Below are 9,649 nucleotides of genomic sequence, written 5' to 3' on the forward strand. Positions count from 1 at the left end.
GTGGGAGAATCGGTGTGACAGAGATGCAACGAACGAGTGAGCGAGAGTGAGAGAGAACGAGAGGGAGAGAAAGAGAGAGCGCGAGAGACGCGACGCGCGAGAGGAAAACAGAGAGAAAGAGAAACTGTGCGAGTGTGAGTGCGAGAGAGGGGAAACGAGAAGGACGAAACGCGCAGGATGGCGCGAGGGAGTAGAGGGTGTCGCGGAGCGAGGGAAGGGAGGAGTGCGTGACGAGGAGGGTGAGAAGGTGGGGGCTATAAGGAGAGGGTGAAGGGTGTAGTGGGGACTATTGGGTAGGCGGCGGTGGTAGGATTGCGGGAGGTTGTGCGCGGCTCGACTTCGGTGGTTCGGTTGAACGAGGGCGCGCAAACGGGCGGGTGTCGCGAGCGTTGCAAAGCGGTGAAGGGTACCACGAACGGAAAGCACGGTCGTGGCGCTAGGCGGGCGTAGGCGAGGTTCCGTGACGGCCGTTCGGTGGCGCATCAGGAATTCCCAGCACGGCAGGCACCGGGTTGGTCAGCTACGTGGTGTTCGTGCGCCTCTCTCTCTATCGGTGTGTATATGCGCGATTTGCCCCGAGTCCGCGCCTCGACTTGATGACATGGCGTCCTAGCGCTGCACGGACGAAGTCGCACGTCCTCGGTGGAGAGGCTCTCACCCCGTCGTCGAATCAGCCGCATCCCAGGATGCCAAGGTAAGTCGACGTGGTGCATAGTGTAAATATTTCGACGTATCGTGTATTAAATAGAATCGAGCTGTTATGGGACTCGGGTGTCATCGGGAAAAACCGGGCGGTGTCGATAAGCTGAAAAATGTTCCGTGCGCCTCGAGCTCGTTTCGTCAAACCAGGTAGGGTCGTTGCCATCGTGCCTACCCTACGAATCGATATTACCAGTGCGGAGAAGAGGACGCTTCTTTCTCTCTCACACTTTCTCACCGCTTTTTCCCTCTTTATTTCTGCACCTATCTTTCACCTCTCGCTCTCTCACTCTCTCACTCTATTCGCCCCTCGTTCCCTTAGTTTCACAATTCGTGTCGTGTGTTCGTCATCATCACCACCACCACCACCACTACCACCACCAACACCACCACCACCACCATCACCACCACCACCACCACCGTCATCGTCGTCATCGTCATCATCGTCATCATCATCGTCATCATCGTCATCGCTGTTGCCGTTGTCGCCGTCATCGTCATCATCATCATCATCATCATCATCATCGTCGACGTCGTCGTGTCGTCGTCGTCATCGTCATTCTAGTTGCTGTGTGGTGTACATTCGAATCAAGAGTGTTTGCTAGTGCTTCGTATGTTTATGCATTCACGGTTATGTATGTGTGCGTGTCTGTGTGCGTGTGCGTTCACGCCACGGTGCGATATTGTGTGTGTATACGTAGGAAGGGTTAACACGGGTAGAGTAACAGAGAAAGGAAACGTTCGCGGGGTAAAAAGAGAGAGGTTAGTTTCACAGTTTCTTGGAAAAACATGGAGAAAAAGTGAAGCACGCGTAAGGAGGAGGATACTACGTGGCTTATCGACGCATCGACGACAGCGTGCCTCTCGACGTGGATTTTCGCTTGGCGAGAGAGGGTTGCGTAAATCTTCTCTCCTTCCTCCTTCCCTCGTCTCATCGAATCACTCTGTCTTCCTCGTGTACTTCGTCTCTCTCTTCCCCCTCTCTGTCTTTTTCTCTCTCGAACGTGTGTCGCGGTCGGGTATGGCGCTGCCCATAGGCGCCGATACGCCCCGGGGTGTCGAGGCTGACTCGACTCGAGTCGAGTCGTTCGTTCGTCCATCCGCCGACCATCCTCCCCCTTGTTGTGTTCATTGAGCCGCTTGTTCCCTAGTATGCCTCTGCAGTTGCTTCCCTCGCGAGGGAGCGTTATTGTTACTGTCGATCGTGTTCACTTCCTCCTCGTGATTTTCCCCCGTCTATATCGTATTTTCTTATTTGGCTAATATAGCCTTCGACTCGTATTGCAATCGTTACCACGTACCATAACAGGTGAGTTGTGTACACATACCTTACTCGTCTCTGCAAACGCGCGAGATCGGATCAGTGCCACAGCCTCGAGTTCGAGCACGTGTCAGAACGTGCCTTTCGGTCGGCAGTGTCACCACGCGCGCGTTAATTAATCTTCGTTTCTGTATTGTAGTGAAAAATTATGTAACGTGTGCTACATCGGGGTGCATAAAAAAATAGAAAGGACTAAGAAAACGGTGCTCGGTTGTGCAAAATGTTTGTAATCGATAAAAGAAGGTCTTGTGATTGAGCAAGTTTGTGGATGAAAGTGGAGTAGATGGTGACACACACGTATATCGGCGTATTACAGGTGCGTTGTGCATAATTGTGATATATTTATAACCTGCACCTCCCACATTTACCTTCGCATTTTCCTCTATATTGTTTCCATTTTTGGCAAAGTTACGTAAAAAATCGTCGAGATTCGTAAAAAAAGGCTTCGTAAAAAATTACCATGTTCGAACCGTTATATCGCTTCCAGTGAACATACTTATTTTCTTATCTTCATAATTACGAGTGAAAAAAATTTATATTCATCGCATTTCCCTTAAACTCGTTACTCTCTTTTTTCTTGCTTTTTTTTTAAGTGTGATATTTAACATTGTTCGGAGAATGTTTAAATTCGTGCATAAATTTTTGTAAAAGCTTCGAGTTTTCTGTCTACGTCGTATAAGAATTCAAAGTGCACATTTACCGTTAGCCGTCGAGCCTAGTTATCTCAAACAGGGATTCGTTGTTATCTTTGAGATATAGACATACTTGAACAAAGATTGTACTTAGCTTACAAAATTCTATGTCGTATAATTTTTCGGTAGCTTTCGCTCGTAGTATGGACGAAATGTATAATTCATCATAGTGTACTACATGTGCCCACAAATATCTGGTCATCTTTCAAATATTATATATCTCGTGATAGAGTATAGTTGTAGAGATTTCTGGATACGTCATCTCAAAAAGTTTGACGAAAAAAAGACACGTTCATCTATTGACCTCCCGCCAAGTGAAATAACCTAACAACCACGTGGTTTGGACACGTGGTGTCTTTGCTGGTCTATATTACTCCATTTTGAATAGTGCCGTGGTTTCCTGTCCGCGCATATATACGCGTCGAGTTAACTTTGAACAGTCTTCTTGCAATATTCAATTAAGAATCTTTCTTCTCTTAAAAACACTCCGCGATGATTATCACGGAAAATACCACTTTAAATACACACGTCCATTGTTCGTACATTCTTTCAAATATATTTACCTCTCGTTATCGAGATAAAGAATTATGTATATCGACAACATTTCGCGATTCGATATTTTTTGGGATCCGATAACCGATTTATTCTGAATATTTATTCGAGGAAGGATTTGTGAATTTTTCCAAAGCCGTATTGTGAATCACGGAAACATTCGAAGAGAAATGATATAACCTGTACACCAGCGACAAGTGCTGCCCTGTGCACTGAAGCTCGACATATTCGTACCCACGTGTGTTTCGATGAGAACTTACATGGGACTTCCTGCGGGTTCCTGATTAAAGTAGCGTGACGATTTTATCATGGTACCCGCGAGGGGTTGAAGCGTCGATTATAGTGGTGATGATGGTGGCTTTATGCACGCTATAGGGAGGGTTCCGCTAAATAGCTGCTCGCTTAGGGACTGTCTTTTGTGACGTTGATAATTTGCTAATTTATTAGTGCGACAAGTATCGTTTGTTAATTCGTTACGTATAGGCCAGCGCTGCAATTTCGCCGTTCTCCGTTTGAACTTCCCGCGCTCTTGGCTCTTGGTCGATAACATAGATTCCTACCGTTACGATCCACCGTTTATTTTGCTAGAGGGTTAGGTTAGCATCTTGCTCGTGAAAAAGGAGGTTAAATGAGAAACTGTTTTTCGAGTGAAACGATATTTTGCGAAATTTGATGAACGGAAAAGCATGATTTGCTTTTTCGTATGTTTCTAGTCGAATAAAATATCCCCGTTTGCGTACGCATTCGAGGCGTGTGGTGACAACTTGTTAATTGCCGTCTATGATTGGTTAGGACACGTAGAAACAAAACCTCGTAGGAAAACGCGTGTTTGCGTCGTGTTTCACACATTTTTGCGATTGCTGGTAATTTTAGGAGGAATTACTTTCGAGATTACTTTAATGGGTTAGCACGAGTTACCGATTTCTATTTTATAGGTAAAAAACGTGTATACGATCTGCGTGCGCCTGCGCATTCGTGTAACGGTGATGACTGTGCAACGTGCTGCCTCTCCCTGTACTCCCCATCCGTTGTTCCTTTTATTACGTGTGTGGATTACGACTGCGTGGTCGTCAGGATATATCCATTACAAGAATGTCGGAGTCCGACAGCAGTTTGCACTTTTGCCAACTCGTTGCAGTTTTGATTTTCATGCAGATATAGTGTGACACATTTGTGATTTCGTTAATCGCCCAAGGACCCTAAATCTTTCCGGGGAGCCACGGCGTTGTTATTTTTCCAAACAACGAGTTTCCCATCTATATCGTTGTCCTCGCCATGTAACCCATAGAAAGGAACCAGGATAAATTGGTAAAAATGGAAAGAGGGAAAATTCGATTCTATCCGTTAATTATTCAAATCCGATGACGTCAGTCTATCCGTACACTATAGTGACGAATGCCTCACCCTTCGAGTATTTTATTTCTTTATTGTTACACGTCATTTTGTTTCTAAAGGGTCGATTACTCGACAATGGCCGCAATAACAGATTCCGAGGGTAATGTTTCGAAGGATTTATTTTCTGCCCGTTGCTCTTTTGTCTGAATCTCTTTTATCCTTGGAATGATTCACCGGGGATGGTGTGTCAACAACAGACCAGTCGGTCTAAACTGGACGTCGTAGAGCAGGAATCGGGTATATACCTGCACCTGTTTTCATAACACCATGCAACTATATCGCGAAATGGGTGTTCAGCTTCGCGCCCTAGTTACACCTGCGTCTAGTATCGTGGTGGTACGTAATACGTTTGCACGACACTGTACGTCAACCGAGGTTGCCACGTTTCTCGTGACTGCTTGCTTGAAAAACTGAGGTCGCATTGAATAACGAGTTACAAGCAAATTATTAGTCAATCCTTTAAATGTGCCGCTGTCGATCTGGTCTGTTTTACATTTATTTTTCTCACGCGATCATAATTTTTATCCGTATCGTGTCGTTTCATTCGCCTATGCGACGGTGTTATTTATATTATTATCCGGTTTCGTTACAAATTTTTAAATATATACCGTTACGTATAATATCGAGAATTCTAATTTACAAATTATTGGTATATCATATATATACGGTGTTACCGGTGACATTGATGTATTTAGAAATAGTCGTTATCAAGGTCCGACTGGCAAAAGGCGGTTTCGCGGCACGGAATATTATCCTTCGGAATGGAGTGGATTTTTTATAGGAACTGGGAGAAAAAATTTAGTGAAAACAGAGGGGTGATCGCCGCAGCAATGCGCATCGAGGGGCGATCGTGTTTAACGGAGGGTCGGCAACGGTGCATAGATTTAATCGCTCTATGGGAACGGAACGTTGCGTAGGAAATCGCTGAAAAGCCACGCAGCGCGGTACAGGGTCGACCACTTTTATATATAAACTCCAAAAAAGAAAAGAGAAAAAAAAGGAGGAACGCACAATTTCATTAACATACAATGTTCGTTAAAGACGGACGGGAACGGTATGAAAATAATTCGGTTGGACGTGTTTAATACGTGTTTAATACGGCGAGGTTTGACCGGATGCTTTTTCTATGTATCGTAGCTTGCTATCGTAAATTTTTATTTTTCCTCGTCGCGAACTATTTCGTTATTCCGCGCGGCGCGCGATGTTTTTATAACTATCCGCGAGGACCTTTGAACGCGCGCGCGGAGGACGATGTTTAGGAAAGTTTGGAGAATCGAGAACGTTCGACTGTGAAAAAATGTAGGGTGGACGCCAATGCGCGCAGCGAGGTCGGCCGTCGTCGTTGTCGGCGGAAGGGTGGTGGTCGTGAGGGCGAGGAGCGTCAGAGAGGGGTAGGTACGAGGTTGAGGAGGTGTAGGAGGGCGCGATGGCGGGTGGGAGGGGTAGGGTGCAGGCTAACAGAAAGAAAGATGGCCGACCTGTCTGTGAGTGCATGCGTGAGTGCGTGAGAGTGGCTCAGACTCGTCTGTGTACGTCGGTCGTGTCTGTGGTGGTCACATGTCTGAGAGGGGCAAAAGAGCAAGCTCTTCAGAGATGAGATTCAACGTCTCGGAATCCTGTGACGACGGAGCACGATATTCTTTTAGGGTTGACGATGTTTTTCGACTGGTCGAAACGCTCGAAACTCGTCAATTTCGATCGACCAACGATCTTCGTGGATAGCACGGCACGGCTACTAACGGCGTGCAATTATAAATTTCGTCCCGATACGTTGCTCGTAAGTTTTCGAATTAGGCCGACGCTTTCGAAACCTTTGAGCTTCTAACTATGCAAATAAACCGGCATTATTCATTAAACGTTTCGAATTCATACACGCACGCCCCGCGTATATACACGTGTACGCGTATCCTGCGCGTCCACAGTAGCCATTAATTATTTCGCTTATAAGCGGGGCGAATCTTTTGGAATATGCAAAACTAGGCGTGACTTTCCATTCGCGCGTCGAGCGAACCCGAAAACGCGTGTATCCCGGCGTGCTGCGCGCCGTCGGCTCGTTGGCGAATGAACGAACGAATCAGAAATGTTGCGAGTATTTCTCCACGAAGGCTCTAAAATGTGGGACACGTTCTTCGGTAGCCAATCCCTCTTCCCCTTTGCCGCAAAATTCTCCGTTAACTTCGTACCTGGTGCTTCCACTACACCTAACGGAATGAGCTGTACCTGTGCCTCGATGCCGACAAACTATCACGCGTGTACGCGTGCCTCATGCACGCGCGCGCACACACACGGTCGCGGTGCGCTCGGGAATGTGTGAACTGTGAGCGCGTTCATCGTTCCAAGCACATCCTGGCACTCCCCCAGTGGGAGGAGGTGCGACAAGGGACAGATATCCGAGTGCACGCTTGCCACACTCGATTTGAAACACTCCCGAATTATATCACCACCGCGCGAGGAAAATCTGGTCGTCAGAAAGGTTACCCCAAATCGTTCTCTCCCCCTTCTTTCCCCAGCGGCCTCTCCGGGACTCGATTCGCTTCGAGCGTTTATTTCGTCGCTACAGATATTGATTATCGTAAGCCCAACCTAGTCGCTCACTCCATTTTTCTTTTTTTTTTTTTTTTTTTTTTTTTTTTTTTTTTAATTATCGATGCCCGCGGGGGAATGTGCCAAGAAGCATTCCGGTGATCTTTTTCGCGCTGGATCCTGCGGAATTCTCCTGCATCAGTTTGCCTCCGTCAAACGGAATTTTTGGACCTTTTCCACGTCGACCTATCCCTTTATCCATTTATCTTAGTCGTTCGCTTCTCCGTCGCACACTCGCTTGGCTTCGACCTCGATCCACCGTTAAAATTCGGTCGATCGATGAAGCAACCCTTATTCTAGACTGACTAGTGCCTCCGGATGTTCCTATTTGCTCCCTTTTCTCTCTCTCTCTCTCACACACTCTCGCGCTCTTTCTCTTTGTCCGTGTGTATATCGCCGTCTCTCTCTCTCTCTCTCTCTTTCTCTCTCTCTCTCTCTCTCTCTCGCTCGCTTGCGCGCTCGGTCCTCTTTCTGGATTTCTTTCTGCTCTGTTTCTCGGTGTTTCTCGGGTGTACTCGCGATGAGGACGAAATTCGAAAAAGCAATAGGGCGTTTTTTAAGCGGAGACTCGACAGGATGTCGCAATCGCGAGGACGGCGTGTGTTTGGGAATGGCGGCGGCGGTGGCGGGGCGGCGTCATTATCGCAGGCGTGTTGGTTTCGCGTGCGGCCGAGAAAAACGGAAAAATATTTGCCGGCGTGACGACGGTGCACGGCGTGACCGGCCGCAGAATTCCTGCAGAAACGATTTTGTCGACTGACACGTACATCCTTGAGCGATGACTCAGCGGAATGTTTCTCTATCGATACGTATCTCTCGGCTGATCGCGGTAAGAATAATCCTAGGATAAAAACTATCGTCTTTAAACGCTATTAATGGATCCCAGAATACCTAGTAGAGACACGGGCACACCACCTCCGGCTAGGCGTGCATGCGATGTGTGTACGTACCCGTATCCTCTATACGCGGAAGCGTCGAAACAGTAAAAGGTAGGAGGCACAGGCCAGCCAACAAGGGGAGGGCACATAAGCAGTGGAACAAAAAGAGAAAGAGAGACGGGGCAAGATAGAAAGCGAGACAGGGAGAGAATGAGAATGGTGTCCGAGGGAGGGACAGAGTTGGAGAAACGGAGTGAGGAAGAGAGAGAGAGAGAGAGAGACGAACAGACAGTGCGAGGGAGCGAGAGAGACAGGGAGGACGAGCGAGGATTTCAGGCTCTCGAAACGCAGCGGTATTTGCCGCGCTTTGTCGTTCGTTTTGTACCTCGGCGTGACTCTGCCGCTGGTGCTGATTACGCAATGCGTGGCCATGAGAGGAGCGAGTCGCGTACACTCACGTACGAACGCATACATGTATCCTCGCTTTAAGGACGTGTGTGCGTCAGAAACGAGAATGTAGCGCAGCCGTGTGCGTGACACGCATACGAATACGCTGCACGCACGTGCGTGAGCAACAGGCGTGCGTGCGTGAGTGTACGTGCGCGTTACACTGGTGTATGATTCGATTAGCGGCTACCGGTTGCGCTGGTGTGCGTACGCGTGCTAGAGCGCGCACGCGCGCCCCGATCGCCCAACGTGTACGGCGCATCATCTCGGTGTCATCGATGATGGCCCACATCTCGTTCTGTTTACAACACAAATTGCGATCGGGCACGCGTGCCTTGAAGTGTTTCGTGCGCGCAACGCGCTTTCGGTATCCCTGTCCTGTCTCCTATTCTCCGTCTCTGCCCATGGTTCTTTCCGTCGTGACGGCCGCTAAGAGAGATACCCTTCTCTATTCATCGCGGAAACCTCGTTGTTTTCGGGGTCAGCCGCGACGGGGAGACAGCGCTGGTTTCCTAGGACGCGTCGCCGGTAACTGTGTGCGTATGCATGTGACTAGCCGCGGCGCGGCGATAGTGCGCAATGTTTTTGTGTGCATCGTTAGTTGTCTCGTAGTTACGACGGATGTACATATACGCGTGTAAACTAGGAACAATGGGGTCGGTTACGACGATCACGTTGAACGTCCAAGTAAGAACTCCCGGTGGTGAACGATGTCGATAGTAATGGTGGTGACCGTGATGGTTAAGGGAATATAACGGGACTGAAGTTCGTACGAGATGGTCGAGAGAGCGCGGCATTCGACCGGATAATCGACAGCGGGGCTCGCGCATCTCTTCGCTCCTGTTCCCTCGTATATCGTGCGACGCGTGTTTCGTCCATTCGTAATTGTCGTTAGTTCGAATATCGCGTTATCTATCGAATGAAAATGTTACAGCAGCGCCACATTCTATGTATATGTATGTATATATACATGTACATATGTATACATATGCGCTGTTCGACCACGTTATACCAAGCCGCTCTCTCTCTCTCTCTCTCTCTCTCTCTCTCTCTCTCTCTCTCTCTCTCACACACACACACAC

The 9,649-nt window shown here is 48.1% G+C and overlaps 1 protein-coding gene across 6 annotated transcripts in view; it reads left to right on the forward strand.

Moving 5' to 3' along the window:
* LOC108554156 (zinc finger and BTB domain-containing protein ttk) overlaps positions 1-9,649 on the forward strand; it is a 33,427-nt gene that overhangs the window by 1,824 nt on the left and 21,954 nt on the right. The window contains exon 1 of one of the 6 annotated variants that reach the window (XM_017909338.1): positions 253-694. The exons of 1 other annotated variant lie outside the window; for it this stretch is intronic. The gene's annotated coding sequence lies outside the window, so the exon portion shown is untranslated. Of the gene's footprint in view, positions 1-252; positions 695-1,713; positions 2,009-2,218; positions 2,337-9,203; positions 9,255-9,649 lie in introns of those variants that run through there. 4 more of the 6 variants (XM_017909333.1, XM_017909336.1, XM_017909335.1 and 1 more) reach the window with 4 other exon arrangements.

This window comes from Eufriesea mexicana, unplaced genomic scaffold (assembly GCF_001483705.2).
Source record: "Eufriesea mexicana isolate 0111107269 unplaced genomic scaffold, ASM148370v2 scaffold17514, whole genome shotgun sequence".
NCBI lineage: Eukaryota > Metazoa > Arthropoda > Insecta > Hymenoptera > Apidae > Eufriesea > Eufriesea mexicana.